The sequence below is a fragment of the Rhyacophila brunnea genome, unplaced genomic scaffold (genome assembly GCF_057557595.1).
Source record: "Rhyacophila brunnea isolate RB1 unplaced genomic scaffold, BYU_Rbru_1.0 scaffold_116, whole genome shotgun sequence".
Lineage (NCBI taxonomy): Eukaryota > Metazoa > Arthropoda > Insecta > Trichoptera > Rhyacophilidae > Rhyacophila > Rhyacophila brunnea.
The window spans coordinates 192,105-205,122 of record NW_028232770.1 but is presented as its reverse complement, the minus strand read 5'-3'; positions in this window follow the sequence as shown (position 1 = coordinate 205,122).

Genomic DNA, 13,018 nt, shown 5'->3' with positions numbered 1-13,018 from the left:
TTCCAAATATTTTTGAGAATATGATATTTCAAGGGAAAAACATATGATTTCTTTCATTTATTTTGATATTAAAAAATCATGCGCAATTTTTGAGCAAAAAATAATTCAATCTGCCTAGAAACCTTTTTGATCATGTCTTCTACTGACGTTCAAATTTAAATTTATTATGATGCTTTAAAAAAGGTCAACTTTGTTTTCTATTGAAAATAGCTAGCTATCCAAAAAGACACTGATATCATATACTAATGAACGGTCAATAAAAATAATATAAATTTATATACTATTTAAACATTAACTAAGATTAAAATGTATAATCGATTTTTATACAAATTTCACGAAATTTCAAACGTTTTAAGGTATTTATTCAAACTTGAACTTATAATAATGCATGTAAATTATCAAAATAAAATAAAATATTCCGCATAAACACTTAAGGGGGATATAACTTATAAAATTATGTCACATTTCTAAAAACAGAATCATTAATGTATTGCATCAAATATATTTTTTATTTTTTCAATATGCAGATGATGAAATATATTATTTTATTAAAAAATAGAACACACGCTTATAATATTTTATGTTTGATTTCTAGAGTCCGCTCTTTTAGGAAAGCTTAACTCACATAGAAATCACAAATATAAAATTAAAACAAGATACTGCATGTTTTTTAGAGTAAATTTACTTTGGATGGCCAATTAGTATCGATAGTTTCTAAAAATGGGCATTTAAAATCCTTTTCATGTACATAATTATGTCAACGCAAATTTTGTACGTGTTTAATTTTGCACTATACACCATTTTTATATGTGTAAATTCCCTTTCCCTCTCAATATTCATTTTTATATAAATATGGTCTTTTAGGAACGTTATTTGAGTAGTACATAGAAATATATTGAGAAATTAATTTTTAAAATAAAACAGAGATTACTATGTTGCATCACAATTATTATTATTATTAATATATAATCAAGAAAACTTTGGAATTATATATCGGCATCTTCAATTTTAATTCAAAGATAAGCTAAAGTGACATCAGGTTATTTCGCATTAATGAATTTGTAAAAAAAAAATTCGTAAAACATCCCCAGATAGAAGAAAACAGAGAGAAAAAAAATCCAATAATTTTTATGACAATATGTATAGAAGTTAGTTGAAATTATAAACACTCGCAATTATTTTATTAAAATATATGACTTTTTATCAAAGCGATACTAGAAGAGCATTAATCATCAGTTTCATCATCTAAAATATGAATATAATCGAAAAAATATAAAAACACACGCTAATAAATTTACAATTTTTGGTCCACAATAAACATATTCTGGCAATCATCATAAAAATCATTATAAAACATCACTTTTGTGATCGATTAAATGATAATTACTTCTAAAAATACAACATTCGTCTATAAAAATAATCAAAATATAAACCTATTATGCTAATTCAAAGCCTATTTTACTCTATTTCTAAATAAAATCTAGTTTCATTTATATAGATCATTTTTATCTTTATTTCGACCACATAAACGACCAATTCCACTCTTTTAAGACTTTTTGAGCTAATAATTTTATCGTGAGATACTTTTTTGACTTTTTGTTATCGTTTATATTATTTTATGATAATGCTTATAAACGTTTATCCAAGAAATTCAACGTTGTGAATATATGAATTTAAATCTTATATTTAAATCAAAGAGATAATATGAAGCAAAATTTATTTTTGTACAAATATAAGATTAAGATCGATATTTTTTTGAATGTGATGCTGGTAAATACATTTCGCATTAGATTTAAATAAAGGCGTATCTTAAAAAATAAATGAATTATTATCCATCATGTTAAAATTTTATTATGGTTATTACAGTTGACAGCATTATTATAAATTTAAGTAAGATAAGTAAATACTTGTTTTTTTAATATAAATCCGGCGTCGATCCTAAAAACTAAAAATCATTCATACATGATGTTTTTGAATCAATTATTTTTACAGATAAATTATAAATTGCAGTATTTTTGTAATTTGAATTCCAATCGACGATGATTATAAAATTGAAACTTGCCTCCAGAAGTTTTGAGGTGATAAATTTAAATAAACAAAACTTTAAGAAATAGATTTTAGATACATTTTTTTTTGCAAAATTAGTCTGTAAGAATCAATTAAGTTGTAATTTAAGTGCATAAACAATTAAAGTGTAAGAATTTTAAAGTAATTAGAAACATTAATTTAATTTCGAATTAAGCTTTGGAAATATATCTGACCAGAAGAAAAACCATTTTTTCACAAATTATAACGTTATATTGCAGAGTTTTGGAAATAAAATTTCAATAACAGCAAAGGTTTGTTAATTTTGAAGGTCCAATGCACTTACGTTCATAAACTTCGAATTTCATTATCTTTAATCGCATGGATTTGACCAAAATCAAAACATAGAGTTCTAATATGACACATAAAAGGTTACATATTGAAATTCTCTTCTTAAACATTTTAATATCAAAAGCTAATTATCTATAAAGAAAATAAGATAATTAGTTTTATTCAAATGCATAAAAAATTAAAAAAAAATCAGTGACTAATAACTTCACCTAATCATTGGACTTTTTCAAAATATAATGATTAACCAATGATTTGTGGGCAATAGTAAGAAAATTAAGCAAATACATTTGATTGGTAAGTATTGTTTTATTTCTCATAAAAAATGTATGTAAGATATGAATTAAAAAATTAAACTGATAAGAAAGATAATTCAAAGCAAAAATCGATCTTTTAATATATCCGAAAAATTTTGAACATAATAACTTTATTGAAGTTTTAGGAGTAATATATACACACAGTTGCTGATTTTAAAGCGTATTCATTACTCAAATCAGTCGGTATCCCAGCTAGATGGCGGGTTATTCTTTTCATGAAATGTTATAAAACTGAGAATAATTTCTAATTAGAATGTGATTTTTAAAGCTTCGATCTCATAACGCCATGAAAGTTGTGCAAGACAAATTTGTGTGTGATGACAATGAAATGGTACTTTTCTATCGTTTGAAACATGTATTTATACACAATATTTTAATTGTAGACACCATTATGTGATCTGAGCATGAATTATATAAAAAAAAGGAAAAACAATTTTTATTGGATGATTTCGCTGTATTACATTTTATGAACATAAAAAATCTACATTTTTACTCTATAAAGTATAAAAATAAATAAATATTTTCTAAATAAGCGATAAGATGCATAAACGAGCGATCCATACTATAATGATCATGTTTATTAGAGAAATCAAGACAACCAATAGATATCCTATTTCAAGCGAAAATAATCATCATAACACTAGTAGTACTTTCACACAAATGAAACATTTGATTGCTAGCGAAAAAATAAAAACACTTCGAAAAATAAGCAATATTTCGGTTATTACTACATTACTAAATCCTAATACCATGAATAACATTAGTACCAATAGCCCAGATAATGATGAAAGAAGATTTTGGACAAAAATCAATAATATTCGTGATAACTACAAGAATTTTAAGCATGTAAATGTACTAAATATAAAAAAAAATCGTATCGAGGGGGATTTTATAGAAAATACAGAGGCCTTGAAACTTGAAGATAATCGTATGTGGTCGATAAAGAAAGAGAAGCACTTAGAATTACATATTCGTAAAACCTTTTCCTGTCCATATGTTACCGGAAAAGGATATAAGAAAAAACTTCCTATCGAAGATTTTAAAACACATATTTTCCATATATATTTAGACCTAAAACTATGTGAAAAGCATTTTAGGTTCAGGTTTTCTGAAAATGCAACGCTAAAAGATCTTTCGGATGAATTTCCTTGCATAGATATGTGTATGCTATCAAATATTTTAGAACGGAAGATCAAACGGAAGCGTTTATCTGCATACATAAATGAAAGCCGTATTAGATTGAATATTTATAAGAATCGTTTGGTTTCGGACCTCTTCGAGAATCAAATAAAGTTGAAAATGCTTGAAATATTTTTCATTTCAAATGCTAGAGAAATAAGCTATCGTTTACACATTGCTGAGTTACGCTTCAGCCGTGAGGGTTTAGATACTCAACAAAGAGTATTTTTCAAAGAATTCAAATATGTTTTAAACGTTGTTGAGAGCGAATTCATAGCAGAAATCACTCATTTTTACGAAAAAAATAAAAAATTGAAACTAGATCTTCAAAAAGAAATGAATGTAATTCTTGAAGTATACGATAATCAAGAGAAATTTTTGGCGAAAACTGCTTGTTATGAATGTTATAGCACCTTTAAAATTGCTGATCGGGAAGAATTAAGAGCAGTTGATCGTAAATATCGTTCCCTCATGAATGAAATGTACTTGAATTATAATTTTTTTGAAGAATATTGCATTAAATATATCGAAAAATTTAATTATAAGTTGTATTCATCGAAAATACCAGACATGTCGCATACTCATGTTGAAATTAACACACCCTCTAAATTTTCATCTGTTGAAATACATGATAATTCTTATAATGATAAAGACAAAACTAATAAGTCTCTTGATTATACGGAAATTCAAGAAATAGATACCACTGATACGGTAGAAACGTCCATAATTTCTTCAGATTATCAGTATAAATTGGGTGTTTCGAATAATGAAGTATCGAAAACACGACTATCAAGATCACTTTCCTGGTTATCTAGGTTTACTAAAAGAAAGGCTGCAAATACTAAAGTTGCAACCAAAAAAACAAGCAAGATGTCTTTATCTGCACTAAAATCACTATTTAATGAAAATCACATAGATTCTACAGATTCGAATGTGCCCATAGGTAATACTAACATCGTTTATGCAGACAACATAATGTACAAGCATGATTTGAAACAGCCTGATTATCAGCTCTATGGTACGAATCCAACTCAAATTCAATGCCATCAAGATAGCAAAACCCAACCTACGAAAGTAAAAAACATATTAGAAATCAGTGAAACTAATTATGTTGAATTTGATGATAAATACAAGGCATTTAAAGAAGATGAATTTGTAATAGATAACAGAACTATTATAGACTTTTATTTAAAGTATTCAAATTGCTTTGATGTGCCTTGCAGATTTCTAGCGGGCAGAAAAGAGTTTAAGTTTTATTTTGGAGATTACAAATGTAATTTGGAAGCTACATCTCGCAACTCTATTTTTTATGAGTGCGAAAACCCTAGGTTTAAAGTTATCAGGTCGATAAAATACGATTATGTGATGAATTTCTATATTCTCTTTTCAGTAATATGCGAAAAATTAATGTTTTGCTCGTATAAATTTAGATTTTTAAAAATTGAAGTAATTTTGCACTTGCTCCAAAAATCAAAAATCGGAATTTCCATTGTGATTCATGCCAATGCATCCGAACTTAGTCATTGGAGAGAAAAGAATTCAAAAGATTACAATGAAGGCATACGAAGTGTTTTTCTTGAAAACAAATCCTTTCAACCGCAAAATTCAAAAGAATCAAATGGGGAAATCATAACTCACCGATCTGATGTAAATGATAATAATTATTGTACAGATCTAAAAAAAAGTTCTCAAATTATGCAATTTACATGGGATTATCGTTGCGAGGGATGCAGTAAGGGGAAAACGAAAGAAACAGAAAAAACGAGATGTTCAACCCCATTAAGTGGTCAACAGACAACAAAGCAGAAACAATTCATACAAAAGGCTCTTTACAGGATAAAGAGATTCGAAATGTAGAAAATGTAAATTTTTTATATAGTTATTCTAACATTGACTGTATACATCTTAAAGAAAAAAATAATTTGCATAACAATCACGATGAACTAGTTAACAGGGCAATATCTGAAAGAATTAGTGATTTAAAAAGCAAAAAAGACCAGCTAACAAGTGAATTGAATATTTGCTTTGAATATTTAATAAAACATTGCACCTTTGATTCTGGAAACACTTATAAAATACGGCAGTTGTTTTTAACCAAAATACAAGATCGGTTTATCGATAAAGGAAACAGTGTGTATGAATTTGTTCTGGATTTAGAGAATGATGAAAATACAAGTAATTCAGAAGATCATGTAACCTAAAAAAAAATTCCAGCAAAATTAAACCTATAAAAATTTTTAGAAAATTATATTTAGATTCATAAAAAAGTGGAATTTGTAAAAATTCCTTGTAATTTTACTTAAAATATTTATTATATTAAAATTCCTAAGATCACCATATTTTGGTTTTAAACTAAGAATTACAGCTAAACTAAAATAACTTTAATTTAAATTTGCTGTGTTGGTTTTGTAAAAAAAATAAAATTTACACTTTTTTGTGCCATTTATTGCATACATTAAAAAATCATCAAGAGCTTTTTTTTTAATAAAATTATAAGATCGTTTTTTAAAAACATCAGAAATCACATTTTTTTATTTTTATAATTTTGTGTATTTGTTTTCACAATTTCAAGATTCTACAAATTTTTAAACGTATATTTTGTAGGTTAAAATTCTGTGCTTTTATAGTAATTTTTTTATAATTAAGAATAAAAACAATTTAAGGCTAATATTTGGACAATAAAAGAAACAATTCAAAGATATTAAAGGAATCTTAGTACATAAATAAAACAATTTAAGACCAATATTTGGACAATAAAAGAAATTTATTCAAAGGTATTAACAGAATCTTAATGTATTAAAACAATAATTTATAAGCTTAAGAAACCTTTTATAAATATTTTGAAACTAGAATCAAATAATATAAAAATGTGTCGTAGCGAAAATAGTATTTTTTTGAAGTTTATTATAGCTTAAAAAAATATAGAATTACTAAGTTTTATGTTCGGGCATTTTCTATCTGGCTCAGAATTAAAGAACTCTATAAAACCTTTATTTCAAAATACTTTCAAGTAGAAAATTTACAGCCTATTGATTAGCATAAAACCCCAATAGGCACTGTTTTTATTTATACTCTGGCTCTAAAAAGACAGCAAAAGAGCCATTTAAATCAAACAATATTACGATATATAGAAGTTTGATGTAAAAAAAATTTGCGTAAAATAAAACGTATGAAAATTGCATTTCATAGCAATTAGAAGATGTTATTGTATAGAAATACTTAAAAATAACTTACAAAATTAAAAAAAATACATTTTTGTTTTACTCCCATATATAAAAACGAATCCATAATTTTATAATATATAAATTTTATCCATCAGATACAATAAGATCAGTATAAATAGCAATTTACTTTTTTTCATAAAATATTTATAAAATATGAATTAAAATATCTAGTTAAACCGAAAGATAAAATTAAAATGTAAAATTTTAAAACAAAGTGTTAATGAAAATTCTCTTTTAACTTTAAAAAAAATTAACATTGTAAAATTTGATTAAATTTTTGGTCAAAAATATTTAGAGAAAAAATATGATCTATATCAATTAAAAATAAATTGATGAATTGGATCACTAGAGGTATTCTATATGATAAAAGTCTACTTTTAATTGATTGGAATCATAACTAAAAAATAGTTATTTTTCTGCTTTATTATGTAAAATAAAATAAAACATCGTTTTCCATACACTAAAGTTTAGAAAATAGACAATTGATTTTTATATAGCAACTTATGGTTCAGATTGGCAATAATTATGTTCAAAATTACTCCCTAGCCCTATAAATCGGGAGAGGGATGTATTTCTCGATCTATAATCAAAGAAATTTTAAATACAAAGCATATTTTGGTTTTTTTATCATCAATGACGTATATACAAAAGATAATTCGTTTTTGTCCTATCTAAACCCGTAAAAAAATTTGTGTTTTATAGAAAGCCACGCTTATTAATTAAGTGTCAAAAATGATGGATTTTCGTTTTCGTTATCTACAATTTCCGCAACAAAATAAAATCAGCATTGTGTAGGATTGATTGTATTTACTTTCAAGTAAATAAGTATATCTAGTAATATAATAGCCCCCATCCTGTATATATACTTACTTGAATATAATCCATAACTATTTACAAGAAACCTCGTCAAATGATCTGTCATATAAATAAAACCTAAATGGAATTCATTTATATGATTGCCTAAACTTAACTTGCATATTTTTTTCCCAGTAAATTAAAGCATAAATTCAAACATATTTTTATTGTAGGGCTGAAATTTGCATTTCGCTATTGATTTTCAATATGTATAATTCTCTCTTGTTTTTTCATATTTAAAAATAGGATTCATTACGAAAATTTTTTTTAGAATACATTTTTATGGTAAAAAAAAGATTTTTGGGATTTTATTTTGCGTTTTGCAATTATGTAATAAATTACTAAAAAACTAAAAAAAATTCATCCCCTTTTAAATAACCAATAACAAAATTAGATTGAAATTTTTTACTTTTTAACTATTAAATTGTGATTCTATTTTGATATATAGCTGTAAAGGATAATTTACACATAAAATAATTTAATATATTAGAAAAAGAAAAAAATCTTTATATATGTTAACGAAGCTAGACTATTTGTATCTAGTTTAACACAGAAACTTTTTTTTTACTATTTTCTGCTAAAGATAAAATATTACAGATTTGTAAAGCAGGTATACCATACACTGCCTAGTCGCATTTTTATATTATAATTAAAACACGCTTGTCATTTAAAACAATGATTAAAAGGTTTTTGATGGCAAAATACAAGTATTTGTAGATATTTATAACCGTTTTCAAAATATTCGAATTCAATTAAGCAGATGTTTTTGCATCACGTAAGGATTCTTCTAGTTATACTCCTATTATAGTAAAAAAATATATGAATATATATATTCTTATTGCCAATATTCAAAGATATATATGTTATTTGAAGTTTCCTAGATACAATTTAGCAGATTGAATATAGGTGGAGGAGGTCTATTGATAGAATAATATATAAACGGATGCTTAAAATACAAGATTTGTTAGATTTAGATGATAATAAATGGTAAAGTTATATAAAAAAATTGTAATTAGATAGTGTGGCATTTTATTGTATTAAAAATTCAAGAGAGTTCGCTGCAGATTATTTTATGCATAATACTAGTATTCCCATACTTGCAGCTTCTGCTGTTGAATTGATATGAGCAATTTTTTTTATAAATTAATATTATGAAGGTTTCAAAAGAAAGATCCACTTGTGCCACTAAATTTCTGCCAGTGTAATTTATTTATAGGAACTCATTCTAGAATTTCCATCATTAAAATCTAAAAACTTAAATTTAGTTAAGATTTTTGTGCTACTCTTTTTATAAAAATACATTTTCTTGTGGTAGCCAATGCATGCATTTATTTTATGATAGGATTTTTTAGCCAGAAAAAAAGTGATCTAATATTTAATCAGTTAAAAAGTGAAATGTATATCCAAATTATTAAAAAAAACGATTTATAATACACATATACGCAAATATTAATAGTAATATTGAGCAAATCCGATATTAAAGATATGAATGTGAAATTAGTTATTAAAAGCGCAGCGATATAACATTCGATGTCTTTAGTAATTAGGAGTGTTGTTTGTGTACGAATCGCTTACATTTGTCAGCAATTTTTTAATACATAAATTTCCATGCAACCTCTTTTAGAGCATAGCTTTTAGGATATTTTGTTATAAATAATCTTTTACATTTTTTACAATGATTTCGAACAATAAAATTTTGCTTCATTTATCAAACTATTTTCAAAAAATAATTTTGCGGAATTAATTTGTCTGCAAAATTTAAGAAATATTATTATGTTTTAAAACGTATAAGGCGTATTTTATAGTATGATAATTAGAATAATAAACATGAAAGTACCATATGCAAGCCATTATCATTGTGTGCTAAGCTAATTAATTTAAAGATAATATAATTCTTTTAGATATATTCGCGGTTTTTGAAACAAAAATAAAATACAATAGCATTTTGTAAAAATTTCACAAAATAAATGATTATTTAAATTATATTGTGAAAAAATTGAAACGGCCTCAAATCTAATTTTAGTGGTAAATGATAGAACACACAAATTATAAAAAAAAAATATTATAAAAACATGTAAAGATAGAGTGGTGCATAAAAACAGGCAGACAAAAAAATGAGTATGTTTGACAAAATAAACTCAAATCAAAAGTTAAATTTGTATGTGAAAATAAAATATTTTAAGGTTATAAAATTGGTTTAAAAAATCATAGCTTAAAATTAGTTAGATTAATGATTATTAACATAGAATAGTCGTTTAAGAATAATTATTATGACCAATTATGATCAAATATTGATCCAAAAATCAAATAAACTTATTCAAACATTCAAACTAAATAAAAGATAACATGAATACTATATTATCGCTGATTTACGAGATTAGTGTATTTTAACGATTGAATAAATTTCAAAGATAAAATGAAAATGCAGATAGCCACAAAGATCACAAGAACATCGATTAGATCGATATTCATAGATGAAAAAAATGAAATGATCTTAAATTCAGTGATATTATATCAATACTATTATGTATTTTTTTTCTTAAATGAAATATTCAATCTTAAAATTATATTTAGTATTTACCATCTAATACACTTTCTTGCACTTAACCCATAAATAAAAAATAATGGTCAATTGGCGATTATTATATTTTTTTATCCAATCTCAATCAAGTTATTAATTCGATTAAAGTTTCATTAAAATATGGTCGAGTCAAATTTCATTTTATTTGATCTATGGATATTTATATTTTTTCAATCAGAAACTTAGATTGTTTTTTATTATAGATTTGGCTCATACTTTTTTCCAGCTAATTATGTTTATAATATTGTTCAATGACTCTTCTTCTTTGAATACTTAAGAGTTTGGTTGATTCAATATTAATATTTTATTCAATTCCACAGATGTAATTTATTCAGCACTGTAAAACTAGGAATTCTTATTTTATATACCCCATCTTTTTTATATGTTATTTATAGATTTTTGTCTTTTATCATAAGTCGTATATTAAGGAATTTGGGATGACAACGGAAGCGGAAGCACATGCATCAACAACAGTATTGAGAAAAACACATAATTTATAAGCCTTTAAAGTATAAGATATATTCAGGAAGACTGTAAGGGCGATGTGCTTATAAGAATATACAATAAATCAGTAATACAGAGCAATCTAAAGTTTTACGCGAGCAAAAATGAAAAGTTAAAGGAAAAATTAACTACTAAATAATCGCCTGTCTTTTATTTATGCCATCTGAACGTGTTTTCTAATACTCCTTGACAATCATGCAATTCTATTATTTTTATAATTTTATTGTCTTCTATATGAAATTTATATATATTTTAGACTTTATAAGCATTCATTTTATGTTATTTTTATATATCATTTTTTTATGCCTATTGATTATAATGTTCCTATTATTACATCCTTTACACATAAAAATCTTGAATTTATAAGCCTAGTATTCGGACATATTTATATGCATACCATAACTTGTTATTGTAGTAAAATAAATGTAATTAAGAAATTAATGATCCTTCCATAACATACAAATATAATTCTAAGAATCTTCATCGGTGAAAACATTTTAAATTTAAATAAAAACAATGTTTATTTGATTTTTACACGGTTTACATTAGCCGAATAATTTTACATTTCCTTTCATGTGTACTATATTTTATTCATTTGATCCAACTATTGACATTAAAACTAAGTTTATGTTTAAGGGACAAAATATGCTATTTTTAAAATGATTTATAATAAGTCTATAATTTATTTTTTATATTTCTGATTTTTGTCGGTAAGGGCTTATGGTTCAATTTATAGTGAATGAAAATATGTATATACAGAAAAAATACAATACTACTATAAATTTAGCCTGGATTTTGAATTTCTAGATACACAGCTTTTAAAAATCAATTTAAATCATTTAATGGTGCCTAATATTGTTCAAAAATTTTCGAAAGTAATTTTACCTTTATGAAGCCTCTAGTCGAATATGAACATATAGAAAGAGATATGCCTTTTTAAGTCACTTTAAATATACACGACCCGATGGGAACTTGGATTTTATAGGCAAATATTATATTTATACATTAAAAAATTAATTTTTAGCGTGTCAAATGCTAATTTTTTAGAAAAAGAAGGACATTTTATAGTATTTAAAGTACCCAAAGTAATACAAGTTTCATTTAGAAATCTAGAAAATCGTGATTTTTAATGTAAATGATTTTACAAAGTAATAAACATATACTTCTTCGTTTTACAACTGAAATATGAAAAAAACTTAATATTTTAATGCTAAATCACATAAAAAAATTCATGAGTTAAAGTGGAAAATTGCTCAATATTTTGAAATTTCATAATACGCTGCATTCTATAATATAACAATCCAAGCATATGAGAAAATTGTTTCAAATATGACATCAAGGATTTTTAAATCCATTTTACTGATGAAATTAAGCAAATATAACACTATTTATACATATTTGCGTTTCTAGGTCGCGGGTTCCATTTCCACCCACCCCACTAATTTCCAAAACGAATTTACTCTAAAGAAAAATACCCAGGGAGCGGCCAGTGAACCATAAAAAGAAAAACCATAAAGCACTGACAAGCCATGAGAAAAAGGAGGTTGCTGTGTAAGCCGTGAACTGTGCCTTCTGTATTGAAAAAGATCCCACACCGTTCAGCAAGGATATAGGTAAGTGTAGAGTGTGGTTGTAGCTTGTAACTTGTAGCGATGAACAGTAGACAGAATCTCATTCCCTCCACATAATGACTGCCGCCTATGAGAAAGGGCCCAATCCACGGTGATATCGGGTGACAAGAAGTGCTGGAGGAGTCCCACAGAGAGACGCAGCAGTTAAGCAATAGTTCCTATGTATATAAAGCGAACTTCCTAAAAAGTAATAATAGAAGTAAAACATAAATAAATAAAGTAAATTCGATTAGAATTTTGCGTTTCTATAACAAAATTTCTTTTGAAAAATTTAAAAAATATTAATTATAAAAGTAGGGAGAAATTATACATAGTGTTGGATTTAGTGGGGTTTAAAGCCTTAAATCGACCTAT